The sequence below is a fragment of the Chelonia mydas genome, chromosome 4 (genome assembly GCF_015237465.2).
Source record: "Chelonia mydas isolate rCheMyd1 chromosome 4, rCheMyd1.pri.v2, whole genome shotgun sequence".
Taxonomy (NCBI): Eukaryota; Metazoa; Chordata; order Testudines; family Cheloniidae; genus Chelonia; species Chelonia mydas.
The window spans coordinates 98426416-98444910 of record NC_057852.1 but is presented as its reverse complement, the minus strand read 5'-3'; positions in this window follow the sequence as shown (position 1 = coordinate 98444910).

The following is an 18495-nucleotide window of genomic DNA, read 5'->3' as shown; positions in this document are numbered from 1 at the left end:
AGGTTTTTTCCCCCTCTTGCAAATGACCTGTTTTTAGAAGAGTGTTTTTACTTGTGTGCACATAACTTTCATTTAAAGCATAATGCATCCGAGGGAGACACTATAGTGACCTATAACAGCTGAGCAGTTTTTTATGAGTATTTCCCTATATAATCACAAGAGGCTGTGATGGAGGTATCTCAGATACCATTGTGTGGCACCTGCACCTAAACGGTGACTTCCTAAGGGTGACAAGAACTGACTGAATACTATTTGTTTCATGATATTTGGCCAACATCCCTGTTTCTTAATTGAAAAATCATTTTACCCTGTTTGATAAGTTCTAATAGTGACTGCTCCAGGGCTGTTTCATTGCTGTGTGGACTTCCAGACTTGGGCTTCCAAGAATCAATTACAGTAGCTGAGCCTTGTGATCGTGAAGGTTTGTGACTGCTGCGAGAGAGAGAGGGGAAGGTGGTCTGCATAATAGGAAAACCTCTTTAAACTGCATCTGAGACATCGGTGGTGGTGCAATACTTCAGACAACCAGACCATTCATTATTTTTGGTTTCTAAATAGTGACAAGGAGCAGTTCAGTGCCTTGGGTCAGACAGAAATAAATATAGTTAGTCCATTGCACTGCTCTTCAACTCTAAGGTCCTCACCAGAATCGTATCACTTAGTTATCCTCAGTTAACGTCAAACCTTGTCCCGGTCTCATCTTTAAATGCCTGAAAAAAGATGGAGGTACCTAAATATGGGCACCTGAGTTCAACAGTGTGGCCATAAAATCTTTGTAATCATCAGGCTGCAAAACTAGATCAATAGAGTCAGATCACTGCTTTAATACACTGACTCGGTCGGGGGGGGGCGGCTGGGAAAAGGGAGGTGGGGTATTGAAGTGGGAGCCCCAGCAGAAATTGCAGCTGCCTCACTCAGGGTTGGAGCTTAAGGGGAGCCCATGGTGGTGCCACATATCCCCTCTCCTTTGAGAAGCTGAACCATGCATATCTCACATCAGTTTTGCTGGCAAGTGTAGAAGGTAGGAGGGTAAGGCATACTTGCCTCTGCATTCCAACTGTGGTTGGCATTGCATGGGGGAAGAAGAAAGTTCCATAAAACTTCTTTCTCCCAAAATCTGTCCCATGGTGAATAAAATTGTTGGCATGTCTTATCCTGAGAACATCTTTAGGTAGCTTGTTTAATTACTGTTCATTATTTCTATTCTACCAATGCAATTATAGATCCTCTCCTTTAGAAGTTGCATTGTGAAATGGATGCCTCTTTCAAGCCACGTACATTAGTTTCAGAAAGAAGAGAACGTCTATTTTCCCTGCACCAGATGCTTACAAGACATTATTAAACTGCCTCAAAATGGGGTAGCCCTGACTGCAGATTCTGAGCTAACTAAGAGCTTAGTGTCGATGGATCCATATAAACTATTAATCACCAGGCATTTGCTTATGCCTTCAAGGGCAGTAAATCTTGTTTCCCCTTTTTTCTGGCTTCATGCCTCACCCAAAAGGAAAAAAAAATCCATTGTCAGCCTTTACTTAAAAAAGAAGTAGGAAGTTCAATGGTTATAAGACATTTTAGAATAAAAGCACGTGTGAAAGAAGGAGGAAATGAGAGTTTAAGAAGTAAAGAGCTGACAACGGATTTATCCAAAACCTCTGTGTGACTTGTAGGTTTTAGCAACCCAGCCAGAGCCCAGCAAGTGCCATGAAATGTCTTTGCACTATGGACTATCCGGGCGACTTTGGAAAAAAAGATGAAGCCATAGTGTTGTGATTCCATAAGGAAGGTTGTTGTAGACTTTCCATTAAAAGCCCATTCTCCATTCATCTCCCATCATCCACCATATCTCATAACCCAAAGATGAGACACAAAGACCCAAGATGAGTCTTCTGTGAGCTGTGTTGCCTACCACTTAGCCTAATGGTATTAAGATGTAACAGCCAAAGTAGTTGAATACTAAGGTACTTGCTGGAGTATTCATAGAGTTTAAGGCTAGAAGGGACCGTTAGATCATCTAGTTTGGCCTTGTGTATATTCAAGGATATTAAATTTCACCCTGTTTCCCCTGTATTGTGCCCAGTAACTTGTGATTGGCTAGAGCATATCATCCAGAAAGGCACAGAGTCTTGGCTGAAAGAGATGGAGAACCCACCACTTCCCTGGGGAATCACCCTCACCCTTAAAAGTTATGCCTTGTTTGTCATTTGAGTTTGTCTGGCTTCAGCTTCCAGCCATTGGTTCTTGTTATGCCATTCTCTAGTAGATTAAAGAGCCCTTCAGTGCCAAGTATTTTCTCCCCAGTGAAGGTACTTATACATCCTAATCAAGTCACCGCTGAGTTGTCTTTTTGATACACTAGGATAGATTGAGCTCTGTAAGTCTCACTGTAAGGCATTTTCTCCAGCCATCAAGTAATTTGTGACTTTTCTGCACCTCTATTTTTTTTTCCTGTTTATCAAGAAGGGAAGAAGTTGCCTTGGAAAAAAAACAGACCCCTATTGGCAGAGCCCCCTCTTCTTGTTTCATTTTATCTCCTCTTTATTGCTTAATATTAGGGACCCAGACTTGTTTCCAGAGAAAGTTTTATCATTAATTTCAACAGGGGCAGGATCTGGCCCTTACTTTTTCCATATTAGATGGGCAGTCTGCCTGGGGTGGAAGAGAGCAGTTTTTTTTCCCCTCGTGCATTTATTCTCCCTAAAGTTTAGACCCAGGCATATGATTTACCAAAGCAGATAAGCCTGACAGAAGTAGGTATGAGAAGCACGTAGTTCTACTCAGTGTGGTGCAGGTTAAATGTAATTTACGCTTTGTGCCACTTGGGCAGAGCAGAGACACAAATGGCCAGCAGAGGATTCCCCTCTGAGATGAGAGCTCCCTACTGGTGTAACTTGCCACTACTTGGTCCTGTACTATCACCCTGCTCCCACTCTGCACCCTCCCAGCACAGAGGTGCATTGGTGGAAGAAAAGAGTGGAGAGAAGAGAGGTGTCAGCCCAGAGCTCTTCTATCCCTACCCTCCGCTGGCATAGGAAGTACACCTTTAATGGAACCTACCCTCATGGCTTAACTTAGAGCAGTCCCGCAACTGCTCTATCAATGGAGCTAATGCACACAGGCCCTGAGAATCAGGGAGCCGTAACTGCCTGACATGCCCTCCCACAATCCACACTCTCTCCTGCACCAAGTACCAAATCTGTCACTGACATCTGAATGCCTCACAAAATTGTTCACAGAGAGGGGTATTTCTCTCTGTTTAATACTTTTTCTTTGAATTCATAGGTTTTAAGGCCATAAGGAACCATTATGACATAGTCTGACTTCCTGCATAACACAGGCCAACCAGTAACCAGTAAAACCCCAACCAGTAATTCTTTCATCAAGTCCATAATTTCTGGTTGAACTAGAGCAAAGCTATCCAATCTATAGGGATGAATTCTGACCCCATACACTGCTCCAAAGAGCTTACAATCTCATTTGAGAAAAGATGCAACAAGAGTATGACAGACAAAAGGAAGGATGGGAGAACATGGGTAACAAAAATAAGATCACTGTTAAATAGGTAACTTATGTGCAATTTGAAGGTTCCTGATTGTTTTGAATTTCCCAATTGACCCCAAACAAACCATAGCTTCCCATGCCAGTACCAAGAAAGCAACTGGTACTGAAAACGTGTATCTAAGAGAACTGGTAAACAAGACAAATGTTGATGAGGAAAATGTAGATAGGGTGGGGTGAAGAAAAAGGAACTGAAACTCCTGTAGCCAGCACTAGCGTGTTAATGGACCAATCAACCGTACCAGATGTTAATCAGTCTGAAACCACTCCTGTCTTCATCCTCCCTGGTACCAACCTTCCTATAAATGGAAAAATCTTTTTTTTTTCCCCTTCAGAAAAAGAAAATGTGGTGGAGTAAACATTTATATGCTTTCCTTTTGAAAAGGTTATATATGGAGTTACAAATGATATTTATAGGCTCTTGTTCACTGTTAAAGAGTTTTCTATTAGACCTGAACTACAGGACAAATCAAAGACCCTTATGTTCTTAAAGTGGTGAATAAGCCTTGAGTTTCAAAATGGGTCTCTAAAGTTAGGCTCTTAAGTCCACATATAGGCAACTAAATAAGAAGGCCTGATTTTCAAAAGTGCTGAGCTCCCAGCAGCTTCTACTAACTCCTTTAATTAGTTAAATATGGAATTAGGAGTGCACACATGCATTTCTGAAAATCTTGGCCCTTGGATTCATGTTTTGGACTGGAATATCTCTGTGACTTTGGGCAAGCCACTTAACTTTTCTGTGCTTTAGTTTTCCCATTGCAAAGTAGGGATATACTCACTGTAAATCTTTGAGAGATTTGGATGGAGGAAACTAACATCCCTGTTTCTTAATTGAAAAATCATTTTACCCTGTTTGATAAGTTCTAATAGTGACTGCTCCAGGGCTGTTTCATTGCTGTGTGGACTTCCGGACGTGGGCTACCAAGAACCAATTACAGTAGCTGAGCCTTGTGATCGTGAAGGTTTGTGACTGCTGCGAGAGAGAGAGGGGAAGGTGGTCTGCGTAATAGGAAAACCTCTTTAAACTGTTAGATGGGCAAAGTATCTCTTTGTTTATTTAAGAAATACTCTTTAACAGTGAATCTAGTTCTCCACTAGATGGCAATATTGTTTCAGACAATTTGTGTTTAAAGATGTTTTCCCTGGCAGAGAAACAAACTCCTAAAGGTGGTGGTAGTTATGAGAAGAGCTGATCAGGAAGTCATTTGTGACAATTTCCATTTAATAAACATTTTTTGTTGAAAAGATTTTTTTATGGAAAATTTGACCAGATCTGATAAGGTTCAAGAGAATCCTAACTCATGAGCAACTACTGGGATGGGGAGAACCTTTGGGAAAGATTAGTATAATACCGGGTTCAATTATACTACTTATCTCAGGTATTATTATAGTATTTGAGAACTTCAAAATCTTTAGTGCCTTGATCCCTATCTCACAGGGGTGTTGTAAGAAGGTACTATTATCGTCATTTTACAGAGGAGGAAATGAAGTACAGAGAGACTAAAAATCACTTACTGATGGTCATACAGGTAGTTCAAGACAGAACCAGGACTTGAACTCAGGTCTCCTGTGTCCCACGCTGGCACCCTAACCACTGACTTGACTTCATATACTGGTCGTGGAATGCTTCAATACATATATAGTAGGAAAGGTCAAAACTAAGTACCTTGGCATTTCTATCTGTACTAGCTCCATACAGATATACTCTTAATATTTATGTTACCTGTGTGCCAGGAACAAAAGGGAGAATGGACTGATTGGAGTAGGGCCAGATTAACTCTCCTGTGGGCCTGGGGCTATTGGATTTTGTGGGGCCCCTGTATACAAGTCTTTTTCCTAATTTAAAACAAAATGATCACAATTATGGCATCGAGGCTATTAATGCTATACTAAACTTGCCTTTTAATTAACAAAAAACTGTTCTGTGGTTACATTTCAGTCTTAAAACATGTAGAATATAGTTAAGTTAATTCAAAATAGCCTACATCTTTCTTAGAACAGCTGTTATATTAGTTTCTTTCTGGTAGGGAGATTGGGTGCAAGAGGGGGCTCCAGGCTGGGGCAGAGTGTTGGGGTGCAGGAGAGGGTAAGGGATGCGGGTTCTGGGAGGGAGTTTGGCAGGAGGGGATTCTGACCTGGGGAAGGGGATTGGGGTGCTGGAGGAGGTGCGGGGTCTGGGAGGGAGTTTGGGTGCAGGAGTGGATTCTGACCTGGGGCAGGGGGTTGGGGTGCAGAAGGGGGTGCAAGGTGTAGGCACCAGCCGGGAGGCGCTTACCACAGGCTGCTCCCGGCCGGTGGTGCAGCAGGGCTCAGGCAGGTTGCCTGCCTGCCTGCCATAGCCCCACGCCATTCCCAGAAGCGGTCGGTTGCTGGCACGTCTCTGCATACCCCTGGAGGGAGGGGGACAGCGTGTCTCCATGCGCTGCCCACGTCCACCGCCCATGCAGCTCCCATTGGTTGGTTCCCATTGGCCACAGAGACGGGCCAGCAACCGGCTGCTTCCAGGAGCGGCGTGAGGCCACGGCATGCAGGCAGCCTGCCTGAGCCCTGCTGCGTCGCTGGACTTTTAGCAGCCCAGAGACTGTGATCGACTGGCAGAGGGTCCAGGATTGACCAGTCGATCGCGATCGACGGGTTGGTGACCTCTGAATTGTATATAATTATGGATTTATTTTTGCTGGGGCCCCCTTAGCCCAAGGCCCTGGGCTGCAGCCCCTAACGTCCCTGTGTTAATCTGGCCCTGGATTGGAGTGCTGTGTTGCAGTCTCCCCATTACTGCTAATGCAACCTATAGACTGGAATAGCAGCAGCTTCCCCTCTATACCCCTCTATCTTATGGCTCCTACCACTGGAAGCACTTCTCTGTGTTATGCGAGCTTTGATATTTAACCTGATCGTGGCATGGATAACAAAGCCAACCCTTTCTTTAAATCAGAGTGGTGAGTGATTTTCTCACAATAGTCGGTGCTGCATTAACCACTGGCAACCACTAGTCTATAGGTCAGAGCCACAGCTCAGAAAGGCTGAGTGGTACTTGTGACATCCCAGAATGAGACACAAGGCAGTGAGTTAACAAATGCCTATTGATGGGAAACCTGGACTTTTTGGTAAAGACAATAAATATCTAATTATAAACTAAGCTATTTATTGGTGCCTTGGCTGTTTTAAAGCCTTCATCACACTCATAACCCTGCTGTTAGTTCATATTTTCTGAAATCTTTGCAGGTCCCCTGTAAGTACCATGTACCATAAACAGGTCTGTATCATGCAACTGTGGCGCTATCTTTAGTTACGTAGTACAGAACAGTCCTGAATTCTCTCTTACTCTCTGTTCCACAGTGTCATAGTTACAGCCATCTCTTTCAGGTCTTTGTATCTCAAACAAGACATGCTGGACCTCAATTATAATGTGTAAGCATGTTTTAAGTTATAATCATGCTAAACCCTGCAGTCTTTGCACAAGCAAAACCACCACTATAGGGGTATTGTTTCAGTAAGGAAGGAGCAAATGCAAATAGTAGGATTGGGTGCCTGAAGATTAAAGAGCAAGTTCATCTGAGGAGAAACTTGTGTTCAGCGTGATGTTGGTCTTATTTTAAAAGAGCAGAGTTACATGACTCTTAGAGACCTTGGCTTCATAGTCTGATTTCAATCTCACTGGTGTAACTGAGATCAGAATCTAGCCCTCTGTCAAACAGCTGCTTTAATATGAGCAATTAAAAATTAACTGTTTCATTATCATCAGTGATAAGTCCATCACTAGCCTCCACTGGTGTAAGAATTCATCTCTTCAGATTGTGGCCTAACTGCACCGAGACTGAGACTAGCTCTTGTGAACAAGGTGTTCCTGTTCAGGGAAAACACTGAGCAGCCAACCTCGAAAAACAACAACAAGGCAGGTGTGTCACCCACACCCAGAGCCTCTCCCTTGGCTTTATTAAACCACGCGAAATTGAAAGCATGCTGAATGATAAGTCATATGTGGTGTTACAGTCACTTCTTTCTCTAGCATGCTTGACTGCAGAGCCAGTACAGTCATTTTGATGGATTTGATATACAAAGCATGGGAAGTGTGGGAAACCACCACCATTATCTCAGTTTGCATCTATTACCACGTACCAACTCTATCAGTATAGATGCAAAAATCAAAGGAGTTACTCTGGATTTACATTGACATATGTGCGAGTAGAATTTGACCCCAACCATTTCACTTGTTCTGCTGTTTATGGGGGAAAGAGGGACAAGATATATGGCCTGCCTTATGTCACTTTGGCCTTGCACATGACTATTTTGGACACAAATGGGCTCACTGGTAGCACACCAGTGCGTATGATTCATGTCACGTTGATTTTATCCCCTAGATTTGTAAAAAAAAAAAAAAAAAAAAAGTTTGCTCTAGTTTGCCTGAAGATTCTTGATGGAACACTTTTCTGTCAGAAAGTCCAGTTTTGTCTAAGATTAACTTTTTGCATGCATGTGTCTATTTGAGACATTTTCAAAAGGAAAGTCAATGTTATCATTTCAATTTGACTTGTATATTGTATTCAAATGTTAATATAGAATATCCATTAATATTATGTTTTGACATTACCAAAATGTAATGTTTTACTGTTTCTGAATTAAGATGTTTTGGAATTTCCTGCCTGTAAGGAATTTTGAAATTTCAGCTTTTTGTTCTAGTTTAGAACAAAAACAAATTTTGAGTAGTAGGCATTTTGTGTAGAAGGAAATTCCACTTTCCAACCAGCTCTACTTAGCTCTTACATAGCACTTTTTCTATGTAAATCTCAAAGTACTTTACAAAGAGGGTAGATATTATTATCCCCATTTACAGGCAGAGAAATGGAAGCACAGTGAGATGAATTGATTTGCTCAGGATCACCCTGGAGGCTAGAGACAAAGCTAGGAATGGTAGCCAGGTGTCCTCAGTCCTGATCCAATGACCTAGCCACTGGGCCACACTGCCTTTCATAAAAATAAATACAGAATATTAGCTAACATGCAGAACACTACTAATCAGTAGCATTGAGCAAAGGAACAGGAGTATTACCTTGTGTGAAAGAGACATTTTCAGCAACAGGCAATGAATGCAACTAGATATTAGGGTTCTCCCCCAAAACCCTCCCCCCAAGAAAAGGTACACTGGATTTATAAATGCATGCAATCTAGATCCTTACGTACGCTCATACTAACCTTTTACAATTAAATATTGGAATTCCATATTAGTCTCACTCAAGTGATGCACAGCAAATGCCAGACAGCATCCTTTGTTCTCAGAAACTAAATTATTGCCTAGTCCAGATCACTGACAGCATTTCAGCCATATACCTTTTGAACAGAGGACTGTAACAATCTACTGCCCAGATAAATACAGAATGTAGCTGTGTACGTGATGGCTAGTACAAGAAGGGGGAATGTAATGAAACAGGAGGGTAAATGAAAAAGTGCATAATGCAAGAGCATGGTTAATCATTTACTTGAAATCTTAACCCTTAGATAGCAGAAATACTTACATGTTCTTCAGACAGAGTGCCATAAAAATAAAATGACCCAGGTTCACACTATTGACAGCTTTGAATGGGAGGACAGTGCAGTGGGTGGTTTACTTTAGCAAAAGGCTACTAACTTCCATTGCCCCGAATGAACGTGTTTCGATAGACAGAGACCCTGAAACAGGTATTTGCCCAAAACACACACAAGTGAAACACATACAGTATGCGCTATTTGTAACACAAAAATAGAAGTGAGGTAACTGCTGCAAGGTGCTACAGGCAACCTTATGGGAACTAGAGATTATGCTGCCTAAATCTGAACATTCAGAGTCCAAATTAGCTAACTGATCCTCTGATTTAATTGTCTGAAAAACCTGATTGGCTGAAGATTCTAAAAGACAAGATTTCCCTGTGAAGTAATTCACACCGAACTGCATGTCTCCAGACAAACACCAGAGCAACCAGATTTTCTTCAGTCCTTAGAGCGTTTCAGGATTAAGAACTGCAAACAAAAATTGTTGTGGCCTTCCCAACAACACCTCCTCCCACCCCACACCTTTTTATTGTAGTTTAACATACGATTTTGGGAGCATAACAATCTAACAAACACCCAGAGAGAACTTCAGCATTTAAGGAATCAAGTGATAAGACAGCAAAAGTCTATGTAAAGTTTCCTTAACAGGGGCCTTGTCTAACCCTGCTCTGAATACAAGGGCACTAGTGATTAGTAATGATCCCATACAGCATAAATGCAGCCTGGGGGATTCCAATGCAGGGCTGAATATTGTAATAGTTTCTGTTCTGGCTGGGTTTGTATGTGGTGTATCCACACCCAACCCTAAGGGTGTGGCTTCTCTCAGTGAGAAAGGACCCCGTCTCAGTAAGTAGCTCTGAGAGGAAGTTGAAGGGGGTATGCACTTCCTGCCCTGGGAAGGAAGGGAAGCTGTTTTTTACCAGCAGCATGAGGAACGCTGCCTTTGTACCCTTGCCGAGTAACAAATACATGTTGTTCTGTGAAACTGAACTCACACCAGCAGCGTTATTGCAGGGATTCGGCCAGGCTGTGCTAACCCAACAATAAGGAGACTTGCAAGGTCACATAGCAGTATGAGCCTAGCTCTGAGATTGTGCTGAGTTACTCAGCAAAAGGGAGTGTTACAGCCCAAAAGCGGCAGACTTTTGCAAGACTAGACATGTTGATAGCAAGAGGCTGATAAGGATTTGATTAGATGATATGGTTGCCTGAGATAGCAGGGGACTGGACTTGATGACCCAGGAGGTCTCTTCCAGTCCTTTGTACTTATGGGAAGTCATAAAGGAACATATCGTCCATCTCTGCTGCACAGCGAGGAGGGAAGCAGAGCCAATGGGGGACCTGCCTAGAAGGAAACAGTATCTCTGTAGAAGTATCCCCCTCCTAGCATAGCTGCTGCTAGCCCCACAGAAGCTATGCAATGCCATGGAGTGGGGTGAAAGGGACATGGTAAAGGAAGAAAGAGTAGTGTGCAGAGGATATCCTGACTGTGCAGCATGTTCCCTTTTCAGGAACAAGTACATTAAAAATGCAAAATGCACTGCTGCATGCAGGGCCAGCTCCAGCTTTTTTGCCACCCCAAGTGGCAAAGAAAAGAAAAAGAAAAAAAGAAAAACCCAATTGAGCTGCCGTCGAAGTGCCGCCGAAGAGGAAGAGAGGGAAGGAAGGACCCGCCGCTGAATTGCTGCCGAAGACCCGGGTGTGCGGCCCCAATAACATACGGAGTGCCACCCTTTTCTATTGGCCGCCCCAGGCACCTGCTTCCTTCACTGGTGCCTGGAGCCTGCATGAGCAACAGTGCTTCGCCTTCTGCAGCACTTGAGAGGACATCAGGGAGTGTGAGGAAAAGGGGGAGAGCTGCTATGAATGGCTGGATTCCAGCAGATCTTTGCCTTCCACTGGAATAGCCAGTTCTCCCTCTCTGCCACCACCCACACCTTCCTCAGGACACAACACAGTGGGGTGACAGCACAGAACTCACAGCCTAGGGAGAGGGTGGGGCTATCTTTGCACCCTCCCAATCCCGGGCTGCTCCTGGTGTATCTGAGACAGACCCCCCTGGGGACCTGTCACACCGGTACCATTCTAGCTCTCTCTTTCATGACCAGAAGTGGTGTTGCAGCAGCTCCGCTCCCGTTTCCCCAGTGTCTTCTCTAGCCAGGCTACTTTATAGAGTCCAGGGCCTTTGCTTAGCGTCCAACAGAAAATAATAAAACAGCTAAATCTTCAGCCCACATAGTCTCAGTGACTAGCCCCATTCTTTTCAGGAAAGCACCAGCTGCAATAAACTGTGCCAATGCCAACCCCGCTATTCCTGAGCTTCAAACTCACCACCCAGAGACCTGCACACTCTCTCCCTACCCAGAGCCTCAAGCAGGCTGTAGCACTTGTTTGGCTTCTGACATAAGCCAGACACCACAAGGCAGCCTGTCTGCTTTGCTGGGCTTCCCCCTTTTAAATTCCCTTCTCAAGCTTAACAAGATGCAGCAGGGTGAGACTCCTTAAGCCTCAGGCTGCTGATTAACCCTTTCCAGACAGGGACCTGGCTTATCTAGAGATATGGCTGCACTTCAAAGTTAGGGCGTAATTCCCAGCTTGAAAGGACATACTCCAGCTAGCTCTGAGCGAGCTACTGTGCTAAATGTAGAGTGCCTTGGATGGGTATGTACTCGGGGCAGTTAACCTGCTAGCCACTGCAGCAACACACTATTTTTAGAGGGCTAGCGCAGGTGTGTCTCCTTGAACTTGCATTTACACCTTGTAGCACTGGTGTAGAGGTACCCTAAGTTACAACAGCCTCCAAGGGCTGCCACCTGCCCAGAATCTCCACAGCACTGCACGCTGCAGTCCTGCCCCGGCAAAGCCTCTGGCTCTGGCAAAGCCTAGAAGGAAGTCTTAAGTCTGTCTCCCTCTGTTTCTGCACCAAGGAAATCCTCCCCACAAGTTTGTAGGCCACTCCGGCACCTTTACCCGGACACCGTATTCCAGCAGTGGTCGCCCCAGTGCCAAATACAGAGGTAAAATAACCTCCCTACTCCTATTCGAGATTCCCCCACCAGTCTGCCACGTCAGTCAGTTTACAGCTATTGTCCCACAGATACCTGTAATGTAAAGACTACCTTTCCTGAGCCAGGCAGAGTCATGAGAGAACTCCATGACAGCTAGGGATGAGTGAAGCTCAGAAGATTCAGTAGCTGTGTTTGGATAAAGTTGTTCAAAAGTTTGTGCTCTTATCCAAAGCAGTTGAGGCTGTTAGCTCAAGTTTTTGATGCACAGTTTGGGCTGGAAACATTAGAACAGATGCCTTTTTTGTGGTATTTTGGTACTTCCAGTCTCAGCCAAACCCAGGAAGTGCAGGCTTATGTAGAAGTGTTTTCTTTTTTAAATTTAACTTATTTTGATGTCCATACTTTGGTTTGACTTCAGTGTAGGATGGGCGTGGCTCTTACTTTGACCCAAATCAGTTTACAAATCCCTAATTACTACACGGTAAAAGTTTGGTTATGGCACCAGCAGTCAAGACTTGCGTTGTTCATTTTGTACCTTATGTCAGTACATTTGAACGTGGATCTCATATGTTCTATACATCTTGGTAGTGATTCCTGACTCTGGAAGTCAGAATGTCATTAATGGCAAGAAGAAAGTTCCCGACCTGTCCAGTGCCAGTGAATTGTGTGACACTTGTGTATTTATTTGCTGGATTATTAGTTCTTCAAGGAGCCAGACTCTGACATTTAGCCTCTGGCCTGCATTCTAACCCACATGCCTAATAGGGATCTCTTAAAGAGATCTAGAGAGAAGGACGGGAGAGGAATGAGTTGTGTCTACTCTAGATCACTATTGCTAGGCTGATGCACAATTAGCATTCCATGCCCAGAAATTTCTGGAATTGGGTGTGGTGATTTTGGCATCTTCAATAGATTTCCTATAGCTGGACTAATAGATTCCATTGAAAGCACATAGTCAGGGCAGCTGCTTTAGAATAAGACATGTGACCTGCATGGGTAGGGAGAAGCTCAGCCATAGGATCAGAAAGCAGTCTCATTTCCCCTAACTCTGTAGCATTTTGCAGCAGGGTTTTTCATTTAAATAGGTAATACTGATTGGCTGGTTAATTAGTTAGCTGACTAGCTAATTGAGTAATTCCATAGTCCACCAGAGGAGGAGAAAGAATCTGCATGGATTCCAACTGGAGATTTCCGTAAGCAAGAGGAGGGAAGATATTATTGTAGTGCTTTTGACACAGCAGACTGTATAGAGTTGATGAACAAAGACTCTAACTGACACAGATGAACTCAATTTCAGCTTTTAGAACTCTGAGCTACTTCTTGCAGTGTTTCTGTGGGTTCTGATTGGTTTAGATTTAATTTTTCTTTTGTTTATATTTATGTATCACTGAAGATTATGTGGATTATGATGTAGCCTTGTTAGTAGAAATTATGGGGTTTTTTTTAAGCATTATAAGATTATATAAAGTTGGTACTCAAGAATTAAGTTCATTCCTTTTGTCTTTTTGGACTTGAGTGTGAGGAGATTGACTCTATGCAATCCTTGCTGAAGATCCTCAATGACTGAATTCTAGGTCTCATGCTTTACTATATGAGTTGAGTTGGAGCATTAGGAGTGGGGTTGTGAAGTAAACGCTAGCCAAAGGTTACACAATTACTCAAGGAGCTCCTCCACACAAAGTGCAAGTGTGGACTCTGCGTTATGCCTTTGGATGGTGCAGACTGCTCACCCTGCCATGTCTAGCCAGATCTGTGAGCTGGTGTGGAAGGTGGGAGAACTGGTGGGAGCCTTGTTTGTACCGTGAGGCACTAGGAAGGAACAGTCTTGGTACTCCAATAAGCACAGAGTGTGCTATTTGGGACATCTGGCATATGTCCCAAATCTGTGCAATCGGGACATCTGGCACCGGTGCTGACTCCGTGGATGCTCCAGCCCCAGAGCACCCACGGGGAAAAATTGGTGGGTGCTCTGCACCCACTGGCAGCTCCCCGCCCCATCCCCCTTGCCCCAGCTCACCTCCGCCTCCTCCCCTGAGCACACAGCCACTTCCTGCTTCTCCCCCCTCCCTTCCTCCCTCCCAGCGCTTGCGCCGCAAAACAGCTGTTTCGTGCGGCAAGCGCTGGGAGGGAGTAGGGAGGAGGAGGAACGAGGCACGCTGGGGGAAGAGGTGGGGTCCGGGTGCAGATTTGGGGAGGGGTCCAATAGGGGCAGGGAGGGGGTGGAGTTGGTGCGGGGCCAGGGCAGGGGGGCGCGAGCATCCACTGGCGCCAACAAAAGTTGGCGCCTGTGACATCTGGTCACCCTAGCTTGGATGCACAAAGTGATCTAGTTGTTGCTGCACTCAGTGTCACAGTGCCTAGAAAATCACAGGAACAACACTGCAATCCAAAAAGGCAGAGTTAAGCACCATGGCTCCCTATACAATGAATGGGGAGAGACAAGGGCCTTTGACTGTGACCCACAAATGCCAGCATGCTAGGCAAGGGGTTCCACAGGAGAGGAGTTTCAACAGGAGAAAGTGAGGGAGCCTCATATCAGAATATCCCAATAGCTCGGTGGTCACAGCACATGCCTGAGATGTGGGAGTCCTGTGTTCAAATCCTTTCTCTCCTCTTCCTGAGTGGGGAGTTGAAGCTGGGTGTCTCACATCCCTGGTGACTGCTCTAACCACTGGGATAAAAACTATACTGTGGGTGGCAGCACCACCACCTCCTCTTTCTCCTGTGATGGCCAGATTCTGAATGGAACCTGCTCTGGTAGGCAGTCTCTGAGCATGCCTACCAGCTCAGGACCCGCATGTGAGGTAGGCAGGCAAATGCCTTTCTTTCCCTAGTTAGTCGGTCGTTATGGGACTTAGGAGATAGGCATCTGGATGTGCAGTAGTGCACATGCAGGAGGGAGAAAGTTAGACACTAAGGAACTTTTACCCTGAAAACATAGGCGCTGAGTGAGGTTAGGTGCCTGCAGGGTTCAGTGGGAGTCTTGTGGATTGCAGGGGAGCCTAAACATGGGACTTCGGCACCTTAACCCAAGAAATTAGCATATTAAAACATAGCACAACTGAGTTTTTGCTATTTATTTCATTTTTAAAAATCCAAATATTTAACATGATCCAATAAGAACATTTTGGCATTACTGAGGGGCCCGATCCAACAAGGTGCTCATTGGCCTCCTGCCAAGTAGGGGATGGCCATCCACCAACTGAAGATAATAGGAGTTGAGGATGTTTAACTGATAGGAAAACTACTTCACTGAATACCACACATACCTACTTGCCAGACAGCCAATACAGGCATTGAGAGATAATGACAGCTCCTTGGCTGTCACTGGCTGAGGTACCTCACACATTCCTTTGTGGAAGTTCCTTTGTGACACGGTATACAGGATGTCTTCTCATATTCTGGCTTCATACAGTATTGCTCACTTGTTTAGACTCCAGTCTCCGCCCATGTGCCAGGATGTTTTTCTAAAATGGTAGATGCAATACATACTGTGACTCTTTAGTATTGAGACAACCTAACCAATAAACCTACACAATTATTTCCAGATAGTTTGTGTTAACAATATAATAGTTTCCAGGGGCAGCTAGTCATTCGCGGCTAGTTGAACTAAGCCCCGCCAATCCTTTGTACAAAGATTCAAAGAGGTTTGCTTATATTTTTTCTATTCTCTGCTCATCTTAATTCCTTTGGAGAGACACCAGTCTGGCGAGGGTTGACATAGCACTAACCCTCCAAAATCCTTTCTCAGCGAGTACAACAGCAACCAGTCACCTGCCAGGACAAGCACACATGTAACACACCCACTTCTCCCATTTCACTAGAGGTACAGCTGGTTAGGGGGTTTGTGTTGTGGAGCAGAGTCAAGTGGGGAGGGACACGTGGATTCAGGTCAGTTATGGGAGAGAGGGAGGCGGTGGAAGTACGTTCTGCAGGGCATGGCAAAGGAAAGAGAAGGCGGTAGCAGGAAAGACCTTTTTGCACTGGGAGAAGGGTAGGGAAGAGCCAGAGTATGTCTTTTCTTCACTGCATATTTCAGTTATGAGAAGTCACTAATAGTTTCTTTAGTGAAGAGAAAACAGTTGTTTATATTTCTGCTTAAGCTCCAAACTATTTGCTCCTGGCCATCTAATTGCTAGTGTATAGTTTAGCTAGGTCTGGCACTAAGAGGAAATACAAGCAAGATCTCTGTTCTGGGCTGATCCAAGTCCCATTTCAGTCATTTGACTTCCGTGGGAGCTGGATTAGCTCTTGTGGGGGCAAATGTAGCAGGATGTTGGGTGGAGATTTATCTATAGGAAAAATGCTCTCCAACATGTTTACACCCCCCTAATCAGGGACTGTCCCTTGGTGCAAATAGAGTTGAATCTTAATGCGGTAGCCTAGTTGAGTTTTCAGTATTAATTTTATTTTTTTAAACAATGAGGGCCAGAAGCTCAGGGACTGGGGATCTTGAGGGAAGTAGGACCTTTAGCCTTTTTCCTCTAGCTACCACATGGACAGGAGATGCTCCCTCCCCCAAACCTCCCAGGGTGAAAGGCGGAAGAGCAGCAGCAGTAGGAGCACTAGGAGAGACCCCTTCACTAGTCTTGGAGCTCAGGAGCCCCCCAGACGTGATTAGTAACAGACTCCAGGTGTGATTGTGTCTGCAGCAAAGGACTGTTTACTGTCCTGAGGGAAGTGAGAGGAAGAGATTAGGAAATGTGGTTGGGGGGCTGTAATATGGAGGGACCGGAAGGGGAAATCAAGGGGGCAGTTGGAAGAGTGTTTAACTGAGCAGGGGTAAAAGAAAACACTACAAACAGTGGAACAGACAGGATATGCACATGCCATAACTGTGTGACTATATCATTGTGTCATTAACAGTTTTCAAAGTGCCGGGGGGGTGCTGAAGCCCAGCTCCACCCCAGGCCCCGCCCCCGCTCCACCTCTTCCCCCAAGGCCCTGCCTCTTCCTGTCCCCCCTTCCTGCCCTGTTCCACCCCTCCCCCAAGTGTGCCATGTCCTCGCACCTCTGCCCTTTCCCCCCCCCCCAGCCTCTTGCATGGCACAAAACAGCTGTTTGTGGCAGTGGGAAGCGCTGATCTGCGGCGGGGGGGAAGGAGGAGCTGATAGGGGGGCTGTCGGTGGGTGCTCAGCACCCACCATTTTTCCCCAGTGGGTGCTCCAGTCCCGGCGCCTATGCTTGTCCTGCCTCAGCCCTTCCCCTTTCTGGTTTATTATTCTCGTGTGTCATTCAAAAGCTTGACTGTAAGCTTTTCATAAAGAGAATCTGGCCCAGAGCCTCAAAGGCATCCACAGTGGGAGTTAGGCACCTAAAAAACTTTGAGGGTCTGGGTCTCTGGCTTTTTCTTTGTATTCTGAAGCATCAAACACAGTTCTGGGTGCTCTAAAAATAAATGAATCCAACTGGAAGAGCAGATTCGCTGGTTAAATTACTGAATGGTTGAGTGAGTGGGATTTTCAGAAGCACTCATGACTGACCTAACTCTGCTCCCATTGAAGTGAATGGGAGTTTTACTATAAACTTCAAAGGGATGAGAGTTAGGAAAATGCCCCTGAAAACCTGAGAAGGTTTAACAGGAATGAAGAGGTTTCTGTGGGGTTTTTTTGGCCCCTCACACTAGATTCTCAGTTCAGCACATACTTTTGAAAAGGTGGATCATTGTACTGTATATTCATAATGGAGTCTTGCCAGTTTCGAGTGAGAGAAAACAGTGAGTGAGGTAATATCTTTTATTGGACCAGCTTCCGTTGGTGAGAGACACAAGCTTTTGAGCTTACACAGAGCTCTTCTTGATATTATTCTGCAGTCACTACCAATTTAAAAGTGTACTGCATGCTTAGTCTTTAGGGGACGTTGGGCGGCTTTAGAACTGGAAGCAAAGATTATTTTGACCTGATGAACCAGATCATCTGGATATGTTTCAGTAGGGTGTGTCCATGCAGGTTGCTACACAATCCTAAGGTAAATGCCTGAAGTCATACGCTTTGTCATTCGGTTCCTGACCTGAGAGCAGATTCCTTCCAGTGAACTAATGCATTTCAAACACACCATTTATGATTTGTTTGACCATCAGACTGGCAAAGGAAACTGGATAAGTATATTACCAGGTCATGCCATTCTGATCAATTTTGTCCATTTTGCTTTAGAGTTATTGGCCAGATTCGGCTCTCAGTTCCCCCTAGGTAAATTCAGATATCCCTTAGGGTCATTGCAATTATTCTCTTGCTTTGTATCTTTTTCAATATAAGAATACATTTGTCCAGAAAATGACAGGGTTTATTCTTTTGAGTGGTAAATGAACTCAGTGATATTATACTGGTGTAAAATGAGTTTAAGTGAGAAGAGAATCAGGCCTATTCTAAATGTTAATGTTAAAAAGGCTAAATCCTGTTTCAACTGA